Raw genomic sequence first — 17,353 nt, 5'->3', positions numbered from 1 at the left:
CGTCAGGTATTAAACGTGGAAAAGGTCGGCTGTCTCTCTGTTTAGTAAAAAGAAAAGTCAGTCTGCCTCCTTTCCAGCATCTAAGCAGCTGGATTCTATCCTGACTACTGCCTAAATGTATCCCGTCGAATTGTGTCCTCCTACTGTACCTCGGTAGATCCCTCAGTGTTTTAACTGTCCAAAAAGACAGTAGCGGGGGCCATGTCCTTTAAGGGGTACTTTGGAAAATATCCTAAAGTCCATTTACACAGTTACGGGCGGGATTCTTCGCCCTGCACTAGTGGGCTGCTGGGTCAATAAAGCTATTGAAGCCTGGACTAAACACTATACGAATAAAGACAGAACTCCCAGCTGATCTTATTCCTTTAGCAGAACATGGTGTAATGGTTAGCATTACTGCCTCACAGCACTGAGGTTGTGGGTTCAGTTCTGACTATGGCCTTAACTGTTTGGAGTTTATATATTCTCCCTGTGCTTGTGTTGGTTTCCTCTACGAGACATCAAAAGTGGTATGTAATCCCTTTTTTAGGTATTCAGCTCCAGCTAGGACAACCTGCAGCTAAGGCAGAACAAAGAGGGCGGTGGAAGCTCTTCCATTCACTGGTGATCTACTTATCTTCCCTCAGCTGCTTTGGCTTCCCGTAAATCTTATTCAGGACCGTCCTTTCGTGCCCTAAGAAGCTGTTCCACAGAAGGACCTTCCACTTCTCGTAATTCCAGGGCGCAGTAACTTCTACACACCAGGGCTATATGACCTCCACTAAATCCATTGCAGGACGGGTTTCCCTCTCACCTGGGGGACCCCAGGGTGGGACCCGGTCTTCAAGACTTCAGGGCAGTGTGGGTACACTCTTGTCTGGATGCCTGGTTTCGGGACCTCATTATCCACAAAACTTCTCACCGCTCGAGTGTTGGTACAGGTCTCCACACCAATTAACAAGGGTTCTACTCCAGCTGTTTGGGGTTCCGTAGCCAAATGGATCATTCAGACCTATTCTGAACCTGAAGGATCATAATCCCTATCTAGCAGTACTTCTAGAGTCCCTCCAATCTGTCATTGCGAGGCTAATGGAAAATGGGGTCCTGGTGTCTTTGGTTATAAAAAGATGCCTACCTACATCAGCGTTCCTATAATTCGCATTTCAGGACTCACAGTTTCATTTCCAGCCCTTACCCTTGGGCCTATCTGCGGCTCCCAGAGTATTCACCAAGGTAATGACAGTGATGATGACTCTCCTTAGGACTCAGGGAGTCCGGATTGTTTCTTTCCTCGACGGTCTTCTCCTGAAAGCTCTTTCCAGAAACCAATTTTTACAATAATATGTTAGAAGGTCTTCCTTCCTCAGGAAAAAGCAACTTCCATTTAGAAATTTCTGCGGCTGATCTTTCTACATCGACTAGTATCAGTAAACCTCTGCATTTGACTCGGGAAGAGGGTGGCGACCTTCAAAGACATTCCATATGGCTGCTTCTACTCAAGGCCTTTTCAACTGGATCTGCTCTCCCAGTGGTCGTGATGCCATCTATCCTTCACAAACGAGTGAAGCTGGCCCCTAGATCTCGGATAACCCTGCTCTGGTGCCTGAATTCATCTCTCCTGTTGGAGGATAAGAGGTTCGAAGTGTGGGATTGGATTCCCATCACCACAGATGCTGGACTCCACAGGAAGAGAGTCTGCCCATAAATATCCTGGAATTACGGGCAGTGTTTTATGCTCTTTAACTAGCGCATCATCTGTTGCGGGTCAAGCTATCAGTGTCCTATTAGACAACATCATGGCGGTGGCGTAGATAGACCGACAAGGCTGCACCTACAGTTGGGCAGCAAGGAAAGGAGGTAGGCCGCGTTCTGCTCTGGGCAAAGGAATTAGCCGTGGCTATATGCACAATCTTTGCGTTTGGCAATACTTTTGTGTTGTAGTTTTTTTTATCGTTTTTTTTTTTATAGTCTGATTTTTAAGTTGTTTGGTAACATATAAATTAAGGTGTCATTTTAGTAATCCACACATTTTTTAAACCCACAGAGGACCAGAGGCGGAACCAAGAAATGGTTGCAGGCTTGCAGAGCTTGAGGGGCCGTGTAGTAGGCATGCTAGTGGTCCTGGATCATCTGTTGGCGCTCCAGAGCCACTAATTTTTTTTTTGTTTTCACAAAAAAAATGTAAAAAATATATATATATATTTGGATTTATTAAAGTGTCATTCCTTGTCTGTAAATATTAGATTGTTGAACCTTACATAAGTCGACTATTGTAGCATGAGTTTTTAAGTAATGTAAATTAGATTGTAGAAAGCTCAAGTAAGTATGTAAGCTAGCACATTAAACATCTAACAATACCAATAGGTTTGTAGAATTAACTGCAAAATTTTTTTTTATATTTTTGTGGGTAATGTAAAAATTAAATCAAACCTGCTTAGGCCAAGATTAGAAAACATACTGATTCACCATAATACCTTTGGTGTTTGTTTTTAGCCACAAAGCAGGGTAAAATACTTTACAATTTAACACATTACAGGATTAGCCATTAAGCAAGTTTGCCTTTTTTGGACCAGGTTACACTTGCTTGTAATTTACCAAGGAAATGTTTGTTTAACTTTAAAAATAAATTTAATGCACACAAATAATAAACACAAAGTGAATTGTCACAATCAATTCACACAGTGAAAACACACTCAAAAATACAACCAACAGTGAAAACACACTCCAAAATACAACCAACACCAAAAAGAACAAAATAACAACAACAATCAAGAACTGTTTGAAGAAGTAGCATGCCAACATGAATCCACAAATGAGGCGGAGAAATCATTGTTCCAGAAGTTATATCCAATGTGTCCACATGAAGTAAATTTTTTGGATCAGGTAGTAGGGATCGTTTTTTAGGTTCATTTTATGGAATAAAAGACAAAAAAATAGAAAACACAAATTAAAATTGGCCATTAAAATCTGACATGTCTACATTGTGTCAATTAACTTAATTTTTTTAAATAATTACCTAAAAAATCTGGCCACCACATCATCGCGTATGTCCCCCCCACATACTGACCTCCGACCAACCTCGGGGGGGCCATCCTCAGGCAGGGCATCCTCTGGCTGCATTGGGACACCACTCCTTATGGCAATGTTGTGAAATATCCCACACAGGACCACAATTTTCGAAACCATAGCCGGCAAATACATGAGGTCGCCACCAGAGCCGTGGAGGCATCTGAATCGGCCTTTTAAAAGGCCGATACAGCGCTCCTCCACCTGCCTGGTGGCTGTAAGTGTGGAATTATACTCACTTTGTGGCCCTGGTGTGGGAACCAAATAAAGGAGTGAGCAGCAAGGGCGTGCAAGGGTAACCACTGTCTCCTGTGAAAATATATAAAAAAACATCAGGACCATTGTGTAACAAGATTTGCATTGGTTTGAACAGAAGGTTTCAACTTACCCAGAAGCCACGCATCACCAGCTTGGAGGTTGTTTAATTTGTGCCAAATCCCTGATTGCCGGATGACGAAGGTATCATGTGCACTTCCGGGGAATTTGGCATTCAGGGACAGGATCTGGAGGGAGGCATCACATACCACCATTACATTAATTGAATGAAAGTGCTTTCGGTTCCAAGGCTGGAGGCTGAAGTGGTATGTGAGTGCCATCCACAACCCCTATGATGTGTGGGAAGCCAGCTATTTGGTAAAAATTAGCCTTCGCCACACTAAGGGTACCCATATCCAATGGCATTTTAATAAAATGATGGAGGTGTTTAAAAAGGGCCTCCATCACTGCCCTCAGGATCCTTGAAAAGGAGGATTGGGAGATTCCAGCAACTATTCCCACAGTGGTTTGAAAGGATCCTGAGGCACAAAAATGTAACACCGACATTAATTGCGTAAGTGGTGGTATTGCTGTAGGACTGTCAATTTGCCATTCAAGATCACTCTCTATTAATGAGAGAGTGTCTATGATGATTTGTGGAGGAAGACGGTATTGTCTTAATACCTCATCATCTGGCATTCCAAAAAGGGTGACACGTGTTCTATATATCTGGGGCCTTGCACGCCTACGAGGCCTACACCTGGGACGAAGTTGAGGTTGGTCGGGTTCTGGAACCATGGCCAATATAATACGACCAACATCAACCTGAAATGGTAAGCCAGGTAGTTATTGTTTTAGACAAATGTGTAAAGAAAAATATACTTATCTTTTCTAAGAAATCCAAAGATGCTTACAGGCCGGGGACTTGTCATGACTAGAACAACCTACATTTCAAAAGTAGAAAATATTTTTCAGATTATTTTATAAAATTTGGATTGTAAACAAATTTCTTTGGCGAAAAAAATAGAGAAGGGAGCACACATTAGTTCAGAAAATCGAACGCTACATTTAGTGGTTAAACATGATTTTACACTGAAAAATTCAAAACACATTAGTGCGCTAAATAGTTCATAACTTTTACAGTTAAATAAGGAGACATTAGTGCGCTAAATAGTTCACAACTTTTACAGTTAAATAAGGAGACATTAGTGCACTAAATAGTACGCAACTTTTACAGTTAAATAAGGAGACATTAGTGCGCTAAATAGTACGCAACTTTTACAGTTAAATAAGGAGACATTAGTGCGCTAAATAGTACGCAACTTTTACAGTTAAATAAGGATACATTAGTGCGCCAAATAGTACGCAACTTTTACAGTTAAATAAGGAGACATTAGTGCGCTAAATAGTACGCAACTTTTACAGTTAAATAAGGAGACATTAGTGCGCTAAATAGTACGCAACTTTTACAGTTAAATAAGGAGACATTAGTGCGCTAAATAGTACGCAACTTTTACAGTTAAATAAGGAGACATTAGTGCGCTAAATAGTACGCTCATTTTAAATTAAAAACAACTCAAACATTAGTTCGCAAAAGAGTACGCTATAGTTAGTGGTAAGACATGATTGTTCCAAGAAAATAAACAAGATTACTTAGCGAAACATATGCTAAGACCAACACATCGAAATTGTAACTTCATGAAACTAAAAACACTTACCAAAAACAGACAAATATCCCAAAGTACAAAAACTTCACTGGGGCAATGCCAAAATAACTGTAAAAAATAAAACAAAAAAATTAGTACAAACATTTGTAAACTATTTACTATTATTTTTTACAGTGGTTTTTAAAAATACTTACTCAAAAAATCCCCAAAAAATAGCTAAACAATAAAAAAAAAGCCAACGGAAATTAAATAAGTAAGAAAACAAACAAAAAGATCACAACCAAAAAATACTCCTTCGACTCCAAATTCCACCAACAATCAACTCATACGCAAAACCTCCAACAATCATAACACGCCACCTCGACTCGAGTCACACCTAGCCATAAATAGTCTTTTTTTTCCCGCTCAAATTAAGGATGGACAATAGGAGCGCACAATCAATGATGCGGCCGAATAATGCTGATGCATGTATAAAAACGTCACTGAAAACCCAAATCGGACTGCTGTAGTGAGAACTGAAGGTCCAAAATGACTACAGAGCAGCAAAGCACTGGCCAAGAGGCGCCAGGTAAGTATTTGTCTTTTTTGGGCTAAAGGATTATGTTTATCAATAATTTGGCTAACGTTTTACATTATAATTTTTAAAATCTTTTTAAAAAAAGGAGAGGCGGATGCCATGGAAGAGGCTGCTGGGCCTAGTAGGCCAACTAAACCAAAAAAAAAAGGCAGCCACAATTCACAAGAAAGTAGATGGAGGTTTTGGTGCAAATGTGCAATGACAACCTGCCACAGGCACCAAGGAATATGGGTGCAAGCCAGAAATGGAAAATGTGGGATGACATAGCCAGTGGTGTCAATAGGGTGGGTGAGTTTGAACGTTCAACCTGGGAGGTCAAACTACATTTGATAAAAAAACTGTTTACAGGTCCAAATACTGCAGGAATAATGCCAACTTTTTAACCCACAGATGGAGCGTCTTCAAATATCGGCTTAAGCAAAAACTGGCTGATAGGGCTAGGCATGCAGGAGGGACAGGTGGGGGTCCCACCCCTGTGTCACTGGAGCTCACAGATTTGGAGGAGATGGCCCAGGGGTGTGTGCAGGATGAGGAGGTGTTTGGCGTGTCGAACATGGATACCGACATGCCAGACTTTGCGGCTCCTCATGTTGCCCAAGGTAAATGTTGTAATGTTACCAACTCAGAAATGTGTTTGGGACAATATCTAGATTCTAATGTTACTCTTTTCTCTTTTTTCTCACAGAGACACAGGCGGATGAGTCTGCTCCAGAGGGGAGCTTTGGCCGCAGAATTTCTGCAGGCTCTGCAGGGGAGGAAGCAGTAGATCCGGCTGGGGACCCTGTGGCAGACAGTCCAGGGCATTCCCCCTCGCAGGCAGTGGCCCTCCTCACTGATCTCAATATTAAAACGGATCAGCACACCGAGGTTCTGCTGAGGCTGACGCCAGTCTGCTACGGGTGGCGGACGCCCTGGAGCAAGTGCTGCAGCCAACGTGACCATTGCTAAGGCCCTGGCAGAAAATACTGGGGCCAACGTCCGAATAGCAAATGCCCTGGAGCAGCTCGTTCGCCAGCAGATGTTGGAGCCGGCCTCCCTTCCTGCCGGAACATCAGGACCCTCCACCTCGGGCACAACAACAGCCATCTCTCCAAATGTGCCTAGCCCTATGCCTAGTCCAGAGGCCACAACATCTGCCTCTGGCTAGGCCAGCCGAAGGACATCCCGGACCCGTTCAGGCTCCCTCTCTACCTCGGCCAAACGGGCCAAAAGGCGATGACAGCACTGGCTAATTTTCCCACAATCCGTCTCTGTGTTTGCCCCATATTCCTTAATGCCCAAAACCTCCCTCTCCTTTCTTGTGAATTGTTTTTACATTTTGTTTGTTTGTGGTTTTCAAATGCCACTTTTTTTGTTTGTGTGTTTCTAAAATAATTTGTTATTTGTTTTTACGTTATCCAGATTTTATTTTTGTAAAAACACAAAAAAAAAACAATGTGAAAAAAAATCAAATACTGTTTACAATCTGCACAATTCTATTGTTAATTTAATCCAAAACTGGTTAAAAGGTAATCATGCAAATAAAATTACAAACAATACAACGGAAATCTAAACATTTATAAGTTTTAAATAACACTTAGCAAAAAACAAAAGGACGATTGTTTTCTTTGCCCCTAAAAAATGAAGAAAAATAACAAACGTGTACAATATTGTTGCCCTAAAAAAAGAAAAAAACAAATGTGGCAAAAACATGCAAATTTTAAAAAATTTTGTAAGCTAATTGATTGTATAACCCAGAAATTAGCAGCTGAGTAGTTCACCTGCATACGGTTTTTTGCAACAAAAAAAAAGCTATTTGCTAAACACCTTACAAGCATTTTTGCAATTCAAAACTGATTGTTTTTGTGGCCTCAATTGATAAATCGGAAGACCATCGATGTGCCTCGGGAAGGACGAAGAGACCATCGTCATTGCAGTAGAGTATACCAGACCACAAGCTGAGCGAGAAGTTTTAATGGAAAGGGGATCAGACAGTGACGTATCACTTTTTCCGTTCACATTAGATAATTTATGTACGTCCCAAAAACGCCTCGACACGCCTGCATTTTCCCATCTCCACCCCCGTCACCGCCCCAAAACGGACAGTTCTGTCAATCACATTTGACATGTCACTTCCTGTTCGCTGTTCGACGAACGACTCAAAAAATGATCGCAATGAGCTGTACGCACATGCGCACTGTTACACCGACGCATGCGTGGTTTTACAACATCGGATGACTACAAGCGTACGACACTTACGAGCAGCTCTGAATGAGGGCCTAAGTTTCAGTGTCCATCGATTCTCCTACCTGCATCACTGCGTCTTCTCTTGCTGCTGCTGACTGAGCTCCGATCTCTAAACACTGCAGTGCACTTCCTGGTCACATGACACATCCAAGGTGTCCATCAATGCTCAAGGCATGACCCCCATACTCAGAGGCATGCCTCTCTTAGCTCTCTTTCTGTGCAGCTCAATGCTCCTGGTGTTGCCCCGTCCCCAGCTCTGCAAGCAGTGTCTGGCTATACAGAAGCGAGGCTGGGCTGTTGCTGCCTCATCTCTCATCTCCCTGCAGTCCCAGGGAGCTCCACAATGCTGGTGAGTGTTAACTATAAAAATGATTACAATAAACTAAGAAGATGTTTAGAAGTTATAAATATCTTCTTTGTATTATTCTAATAACTTTTATATCAAATCTCATGACACGAGAGGCTCTGCCTCCCCTGTCTACCTGTCCCTGATCTGAATAGTAAAATGATTCCCTTTAGACCCTAAGCAGATCACGTTTTCCTAGCAGGTGTATTATCACTATTTAAAGATCCACAGGTGACCTGGAAAACATGAACTGTTTGGGGTCCGAGTGTAAGAACCTGTGCTGTAGAGCACTCATTATGAAGATAAACTTTCCAAATGTAGATATTAATATCACTTTATAGTTATTGGCATACAGCAGCTGTAACCCGTTCTCAATCTGATACAGTGCCTTGATCCTCTCAGTTTAAAACGCATTTCATCACTTTGTCTAGTGATTTCTTCAGAGTCATTCTGCCTCACAGTGACAAACAAATCATTATTTTGAGGTCTGTGTAAACCATGTTCAAAAGACAAATTCAGTATGGGTCTGTAACTGCTTGTGAGTACAAGTCTTACACCTCATAAGTGCCCTGAGGCTTTTGCTGGAAAAGGAGGCAGAACCTGAGCCAGAAAAGAGGGCCTCATCAGTGTAGGCTAGGGCATTCTGCCCAATGTGTGAGCCGTTACAGGGACGGTATTACCAAACAAGTGTTATAAGGTCAGGGAGGCTTAAAGGTCCCTCCTAGTTCTATATGCAAATAAGTTCTAAATCTCTTTAGCGTTTCACCTGTTTGGATGAAGATTGAAACTATGCTACACTGCTGATCCCCGAACAGAATGAACAGTGTCTGTAGGTCTTAGCTTTGCCCACTACCATGCTTTTAATACGTATATACTCAGATAGCAGTTGTGTTCTTAGTAGAGACAGCGCCTGCAGAAGACGTGCTTAATTGCTGCCATACATAGGACTAAGACCCTCATTCAGAGCCACTCGTAAGCGGCAGCTCGTTCGCTCCGAGCGATGTTTACCAAACTGCGCATGCGTACGGATCGTTATACGCATGCGCGAACCAGTCAGTGCGGCCAAAATTCATGTGCTCGCAAAATAGCGAATGCCTGCTAATTTGAGTGACAGGATGAGGCGTATGTGGGTGGTAACAGGGGAAGGTGCTTGAAAACGGGGAGTGGAAATCAGAACGCAGGCGTGCTTAAAGGTCAAAACGGGCGTTTTATGGGTGTACATATTTAAAACAGCAGCGTCATTGACCACGTCACTGGGTTTTTTTTTAGCCAGAACTGCTCGCAAAATTGTGGTAGCAAAAACCAACCACAAGAATAGCAAGCAGTTCATACTTTGTTCGATGTACTCGATTAATCTAATAAATAGCGGACATGACGTCGGATGCGAGCGGCCAGGGGGCGTAGTTTCCCAAAAAACGGCTGCAAGTTTTGTTCGCTCGTTCAGACCTAGAGGCGTGAACAGACCGCAAACAGCGAACGGTTCATTTGAATAGCCACCCCTATTTTCTGGACGAGCGAGCGCAAATAGCGACCGGCTCTGAATCAGGGCCTAATTCTTACCCAGGACAAGAGGGGTCTCGAGCTCCAGCAGGCAGATGTCGTAGTTGGGAAGGCGGAAATCTCTGTCGTACTGTTCATGGACGTAGGACTTCCTGACTACGGCTTCTGTCCTGGGTCTAAGCGATAGGTCAGTCTGTCCCACAAACGCTCTGTCTGACCCGACGCTGCAATGACAGAATAGAAACAAAACAGAAGATACTGTAGCAGCTTAGGAGCGCCCCATATACACGAGTAATACCACGTTGTATCATTCACAGAGCTACAGTGTATATGCGCCAAGGAATTTCCTGTAACAAGGGATTGCAAGATAATGATAGGAAGTAGATTATCATAAGTACAATATGTTATATAAGGCGTTGTTTGACCTTTGCCCTCTCTCTTATTGTCCAAGGGATGGGTACGGGATGCCGACAGTCGGAATCTCAGCAGTCAGAATCCCGATGTCGGGATCCCTACAGGGTTAAAATACTGACACTTGTTGGTCGGTATGCTAACAGTCACCCTGTCCCTTCTCCTCCCTCTTTGGTGTCTAGCCTCACCCCCCCCTAGTGCCTGAACCTAACCTCCCCCTCCCTGGTGCATAACCCTCCCCCTAGTGCCTAACCTTAACCCCCCGACGGTCGGGATTCCGACGCCAGGACATAGTCAGTCGGCATGCCGTGTGGAGGCATGCCGACTACATCCCACATTTTTTTCTCCTAATTTTTTTTTTGTCATCAAATTACAGTTACATTTAAAGATCGCCAAGTGTCATGTGCATACCATGGGCGTCAGTCACATGACATATGATGTAGTCAGCTGAGACTCTTGGAACACCCCTCTGAGCTCTCTTTTCACTGGGGCATCCTCTCCCCTGGTATATGTCATAGGTCCGACTTGCGGATTTCAGAGAGACTACTCAGAGGGCTATATTTACGAAGCAGCGGCCATTGTAGGCCACAGCTTCTCAGCGGGATGGAACTGAAAATTTGAAGAGGCAATAACATTTAGTGTAAGACACGGAGTGTTAGTGTTAGTGTCTTCAACAAATCAGACACAGTTTTCAGTGAGAAGAGGCGGCTTCCAAAAGCCGCTGCTATGTAAATATAGCTCATAACTGCTAAATTTGAAGCAGCAATTTGTTTTAGGGAAAAACCAGGTTGGCTCTGCCTTAAAAAAATAAATAAAAATTAACGGCTTTAAAATTAGCAGCTAGATTGTCAAAATTGCACCAGTTACAGCAAATCGGAAACTTATTACATATACTGTACATCTGTGTGTGTGGATGGCAACTTTCTTTGCCTCGTGAGAGATTTTGAAAAGGAGAATCTGTCTGTCTGTCTGTCTGTGATCAGATCATGTGACCTTTCCAATAACATGTTACAGTAGGTTACAGTGGAGCTCTTTATTAGGAAGATGTTACAGTAGGTTACAGTGAAGCTCTTTATTAGGAAGATGTTACAGTAGGTTACAGTGGAGCTCTTTATTAGGAAGATGTTACAGTAGGTTACAGTGGAGCTCTTTATTAGGAAGATGTTACAGTAGGTTACGGTGAAGCTCTTTATTAGGAAGATGTTACAGTAGGTTACAGTGGAGCTCTTTATTAGGAAGATGTTACAGTAGGTTACGGTGGAGCTCTTTATTAGGAAGATGTTACAGTAGGTTACAGTGAAGCTCTTTATTAGGAAGATGTTACAGTAGGTTACGGTGGAGCTCTTTTTTAGGAAGATGTTACAGTAGGTTACAGTGGAGCTCTTTATTAGGAAGATGTTACAGTAGGTTACGATGAAGCTCTTTATTATGAAGATGTTACAGTAGGTTACAGTGAAGCTCTTTATTAGGAAGATGTTACAGTAGGTTACAGTGGAACTCTTTACTAGGAAGATGTTACAGTAGGTTACAGTGAAGCTCTTTATTAGGAAGATGTTACAGTAGGTTACAGTGGAGCTCTTTATTAGGAAGATGTTACAGTAGGTTACAGTGAAGCTCTTTATTAGGAAGATGTTACAGTAGGTTACAGTGGAGCTCTTTATTAGGAAGATGTTACAGTAGGTTACAGTGGAGCTCTTTATTAGGAAGATGTTACAGTAGGTTACAGTGGAACTCTTTATTAGGAAGATGTTACAGTAGGTTACAGTGAAGCTCTTTATTAGGAAATGTTACAGTAGGTTACAGTGGAGCTCTTTATTAGGAAGATGTTACAGTAGGTTACAGTGGAGCTCTTTATTAGGAAGATGTTACAGTAGGTTACAGTGGAGCTCTTTATTAGGAAGATGTTACAGTAGGTTACAGTGAAGCTCTTTATTAGGAAGATGTTACAGTAGGTTACAGTGAAGCTCTTTATTAGGAAGATGTTACAGTAGGTTAGAAAAAGACTTTTGTGCATTTTTCCCAAAAACAAAATAGGGGTGTGACCCGATGTTGGCAGTTAAATAGGCCCAGGTGCTGCGCAGGGGTTTATTGTTCTGTTTTTTGTTTTTTATTGACCCATTTCTGACAACATCTTTCATACTCTACAGTGGGATAGATAGATAGATAGATAGATAGATAGATAGATAGATATGAGATGGAATCGGTATGAATTACCGCCGGACGCAAGTCCCCACAGCGGCTGCCCGACATGGGTGAAAATCCTGATCATCCCCAGGTAAGTATTTACTAACCTCCCCCCCTAACCCTAACCCTCCCTTAGGGGTGCCTAACCCTAACCTTCCTCGCAGTACACGGCGATTCGTGGGTGGGGACAGCGACCGCAGGCTTTTTCAGCAGAGTGCCGCGCCAGTGGACAGGTTTTAGAAAAAGGGCAGTGCGTGGCGCCCCGCTAAAACAGCCTAGCGGGAACATTATGACAAAAATGGACCCCCAGCTTACAGTATGTGTGTGTGTGTGTGTGCATTTGTGTTAAAAAAATGTAGATTGCAAGCTCCCATGGGTCAAAGACTAATGTGAATGAATTAGAATGATATTCTCTGTACAGCGCTGCCTCATATGGAGGTGCTATATAATAAACTGGTAACATTAATGCATTTTATGTTTGCTATTGTAAAGCGGTCAGTGGTCTGTAAAGCTGTAGGTCACCGACACCTACCCAACAACTTGGTCCTATTGCCGGCTCCATCATAAATGCTCAGAAAGTCCCAGGTGCAGTTTGAAGAATCCTCTAAAGCCAAATCCATGATGAGAACCTCGAGCTGGTTCCCAGGGGCCAAATGAATGATCCACCAGCAATCCAGTCCAGGATGGTAGGGGCTCGGATAGTTGGAGGATCTCACATCTGCTGACCCAGCTGTAAGAAGATCTGGGGTGGGACAACCTGGGGACATGACTTGAGCAGATTGATTTATTGGAGAGCACCTGTGCAGAGAGATTCTTCCAGTATGTGTGAGGCTACAGCTAGCCTTGGGCATACTGTAGGCCACACAGGGGGTTGTCAAGATATAGGCAAAAGTCTAGAGCGCCATTACTCTAGGGGGCTCCCAGTAAACACGTCACCCTGCTTCCTAGTCTCCCAGCAACCATTGACTGGAGGAGTCACCTGTCAATGCCCCCCAAAAAGCACTGACTGTAGTGCTGATGCTGGGAGAGGTCACGTCTTGGCGGCTCCTCTGTGTGCCTCTCCACCATATCGGCGCCAGTGAGGAGCCCCCAACAGACCATGTGCCCTCTCCCAGCAGTGTGACCCCATCAATGCCAGCCCCCAGTGAGACTGGGGGCATCAATTTTTGGTATATTCTTTTGATCTGGGGTCACCAAAGGGGAGATGCAAGAGGACACGGGAACAGCTCCATGGTCCTTAATCTGCACATCAAGAGAGGAACATATATGCATAAACTAGAAACTTATAACATAAGAAACGCTGAGGGTGGGGGAAGACAGTACCTACAGAGATTTCATATATACATGCACACACACAGTCATATGCAAACTTACCTACAGCAAGCTGGTTATCTCCCATTTTCTTAACATCTATAAAGTAAAATAATAAAATATGGAACCACTTCTAGACTGGATCTTAAACATACAAGTGCAACATAATAAATGTCCAGCAAAGGGTGGCTGGGTCTAGTGGTTGGAAAAGTAATCATCATCATCTAGGAAATACATCATAAGAGTGAAAACCAGTTATGATTGTGTGACAAATCTCAGCGTTGCCTCCATTTCCTGGCTTATACCATAGCACTGACCCCTGCATCTGACACTGTCCTACGCAGCTTTGTCCTCACTGACATAATCATACCGCCGTCCACATCTCCTGAAGCACACTGTGCTGCTCTAAACATTTGGCTAATCTAAGAATACAGAAGGTTGGGCTACTCCAAAAAAGTAGAGACATGCAGCTTCAGCTCCAATACCTCCAGTCATGTTCGATCCCTTTGCCCTTTTGGTCACTATAATTGGGGACTGTCAGAGGATATCACCTGGCTGCAGCTTCCAGAAGGAATATCTTAGAGAAAATCCATCCATGACCACTCTGGAGTTTGTCGTAAACATCAAAGTCATCTCCGAGGCTCAGGACTTTATGGCAGAGTGGGACATGTTCCCGCAGAAGGAGCCTGTTGAGAAAAAGGCGTTACTGACAATACAAGTAGCTCGATAGAGTATAATATGTTTTGGGCAGAAAATGAAAACTACACCGCATTGGGTGAAAGGTCATGTAATTGATGCCTATTAAGTGACAGACTGGTGGAAAACATGGTCTCAGGTGTTATTCTGGGAAAACCCTCAAATGATCATTGGGTGTCATGGTCCTGAAGTCTCTGGGTGACCACACGTATTCTGTGTATTGTCATCCTGGAAGATGGACCTTATACCTGAACAGAGACTATCACCAACGAGTTTGCCTTCTAAGGGACTTTGGCCCTGATTCAGAGCCGTTCGTTAACAGCAGTACGCTCGTTGCGTTCCGATGTTGAGTAACCGCGCATGCGTCGGTGTTACACTGCGCATGTGCATACGGCAGATTGCGAGTTTTTTTGTCTCGTTCGTCAAATAGCGTACAGAAAGTGACATGTCAAATGTGATTGACAGAACAGGCCGTTTTTGGGCGTTGACGGGGGTGGAGATGGAAAAACGCAGGCGTGGCGAGGCGTTTTTTGGGCGTACATACATTAACAAATGCGAACGTCAAATGTGTTCGTACCAACTCATACGTCACTGGATGATCCTCTTTCCCTTCAAAATGCTCGCACAGCTTAGGGGCTGGATAACTCGACCACAGTGGCGATGGCCTTCTCCTCCGTCCCGGCACTCCACGATGTTGCATCGATTAATCACGGCTTGTCAGAAACTCAATTAGTGTTGGATTGAAAAACGGCTTGGTATGTGTTTGGGAAGCAGTTTTTTTGGATAGCACAAAACCGAACGCAGGTGGAGATCATAGCTGCTAATGTCTGGATTACACAATCAATTAGCGTACATTTGTGGGGGTGTATTTTGGCCGCAATGTGTTCGTTTTTGGACTATTGTAACAATAATGTCATCATGTTTAGGTTTGGTCCCTCATTTTGTGTTTGCAAGGTGATTTTTCCTCCTTAGGTAATGTTTTAAACGTTCCTTAACGAGCCCTTTTTTTTCAATGTGTAATTTTTTATTTTGAACGTTGTTGGCTTGTGTGCCCGGATTAAATGTAACCCATTTTTACAATAATGTCAGAATACAAAGTCGTACATTTGTGGTAAATTTATTGGTATCCACCCAAAAAAAAATACACATATTGAACTCCAACATTTTTGGCAGTGTTCCACAATATTTATTAATTGTGCAAACAATAATTTTTGGGTAAACGTAAATGCAAAAATTAAAAACAATTCACAAGAAAGGAGAGGGAAGTTTGGGCCAGAAAGGAATATGAGGCAAGCACAGAAGGAGTGTGGGAAAAGTAGCCAATGGTGTCACCGTTTTTTCGGCCGTTTGGCTAGGGGAGGGAGGGCGCCAGACCGGGTCCGGGATGTCATCGGGCTGGCCTGTCCAGAGGCAGATGTTGTGGCCTCTGGACTAGGCACAGGGCTAGGCACATTTGGAGGATTGGCTGATGTTGTGCCAGAGGTGGAGGATCCTGATGTTCCGGCAGGAAGGGAGGCCGGCTCCAACATCTGCTGGCGAACGAGCTGCTCCAGGGCATTTGCTATTCGGACGTTGGCCCCAGTATTTTCTGCCAGGGCCTTAGCAATGGTCACGTTGGCCGCAGCACTTGCTCCAGGGCGTCCGCCACCCGTAGCAGACTGGCGTCAGCCTCAGCAGAACCTCGGTGTGCTGATCCGTTTTAATATTGAGATCAGTGAGGAGGGCCACTGCCTGCGAGGGGGAATGCCCTGGACTGTCTGCCACAGGGTCCCCAGCCGGATCTACTGCTTCCTCCCCTGCAGAGCCAGCAGAAATTCTGCGGCCAAAGCTCCCCTCTGGAGCAGACTCATCCGCCTGTGTCTCTGTGAGAAAAAAGAGAAAAGAGTAACATTAGAATCTAGATATTGTCCCAAACACATTTCTGAGTTGGTAACATTACAACATTTACCTTGGGCAACATGAGGAGCCGCAAAGTCTGGCATGTTCGACACGCCAAACACCTCCTCATCCTGCACACACCCCTGGGCCATCTCCTCCAAATCTGTGAGCTCCAGTGACACAGGGGTGGGACCCCCACCTGTCCCTCCTGCATGCCTAGCCCTATCAGCCAGTTTTTGCTTAAGCCGGGAAATATGCGGGTAGAAAAACAAATAGAACAATTATTTAATAGGGGCTAACATGTATTTTGACAATTAAAAGCGAATGTTTAAGCCGTACGTATTCTGCGGGTAAACACAAACACGGACATAAATAAAGTTTATTGCATTGTGTAAAAAAAAACAAAAAAAAAAACAATTAAGCTAATTGATATATTGATTGGTATGTTACGATTGAGGGAGGTAGGCAGAATAAACGAGCAGTTAATCGAAATCTGACAGTCCAACTTCCGGGTAGTACTAGTGCGTGCGTTCCCTTCAAACCACTTCGGGGATGTACGCTCGCTATTTGGCACGCTCGTTAGTTAGAGGAGGGGTCGCCTGAGTTTGGGGAGGATGTTTTGATGCAAATGAAAATACGAGCGTGTGCCTGAATTTAAATATTTTTTTACGTTCGCCGAACGTACGAACGGTCACTTGCGTCCGGGTCTGAATGAGGGCCTTTGTGTCCAAATAATTTCTTGGAATATGAGCCGCCAACATTACAAAGCCACCAGAAACCCAAGTGCTTGGGCTGTGGTGTTCATTAGGTTGGTACCATGGGCATAACAACCATAGGTGCCGGATACACATTCTGTGCCTAAGCTCTATGATATTAGGTGAGTTTTCTACTTTGGGTGGGCCATGGGGGCCCCACTAAAAAATTTTGCTATGGGGCTCACAAATGTCTGTTTATGCCCCTGGTTGGCACCACAAGAACGTGGTGAAGGATGGCTGACCTGACTATATTACCTGGTCTCTGCTCCGTTGGCCAATTGCCCATGCTTTTTGCACCACAGAACCAGTAAATATGCCTTGCGATGCATTGTGATGAGTGGCACATGTACTGCAGTCTGACCACCATATCCTGCTCACTATAGTTCTTGTCCTGCAGTTGCTCCCCCGACAGTCCTTACCTTTCTAACCAATGCACATGAATATCACCTGGCTGGAATATGCTTCTCTGCAGACTTTATGTTTTTACCCAACATCACTGTAG

Source organism: Taudactylus pleione, unplaced genomic scaffold, assembly GCF_031769625.1.
Source record: "Taudactylus pleione unplaced genomic scaffold, aTauple2 ptg000903l, whole genome shotgun sequence".
NCBI classification, from domain to species: Eukaryota; Metazoa; Chordata; class Amphibia; order Anura; family Myobatrachidae; genus Taudactylus; species Taudactylus pleione.
Note: the sequence above shows the minus strand (reverse complement) of the source record.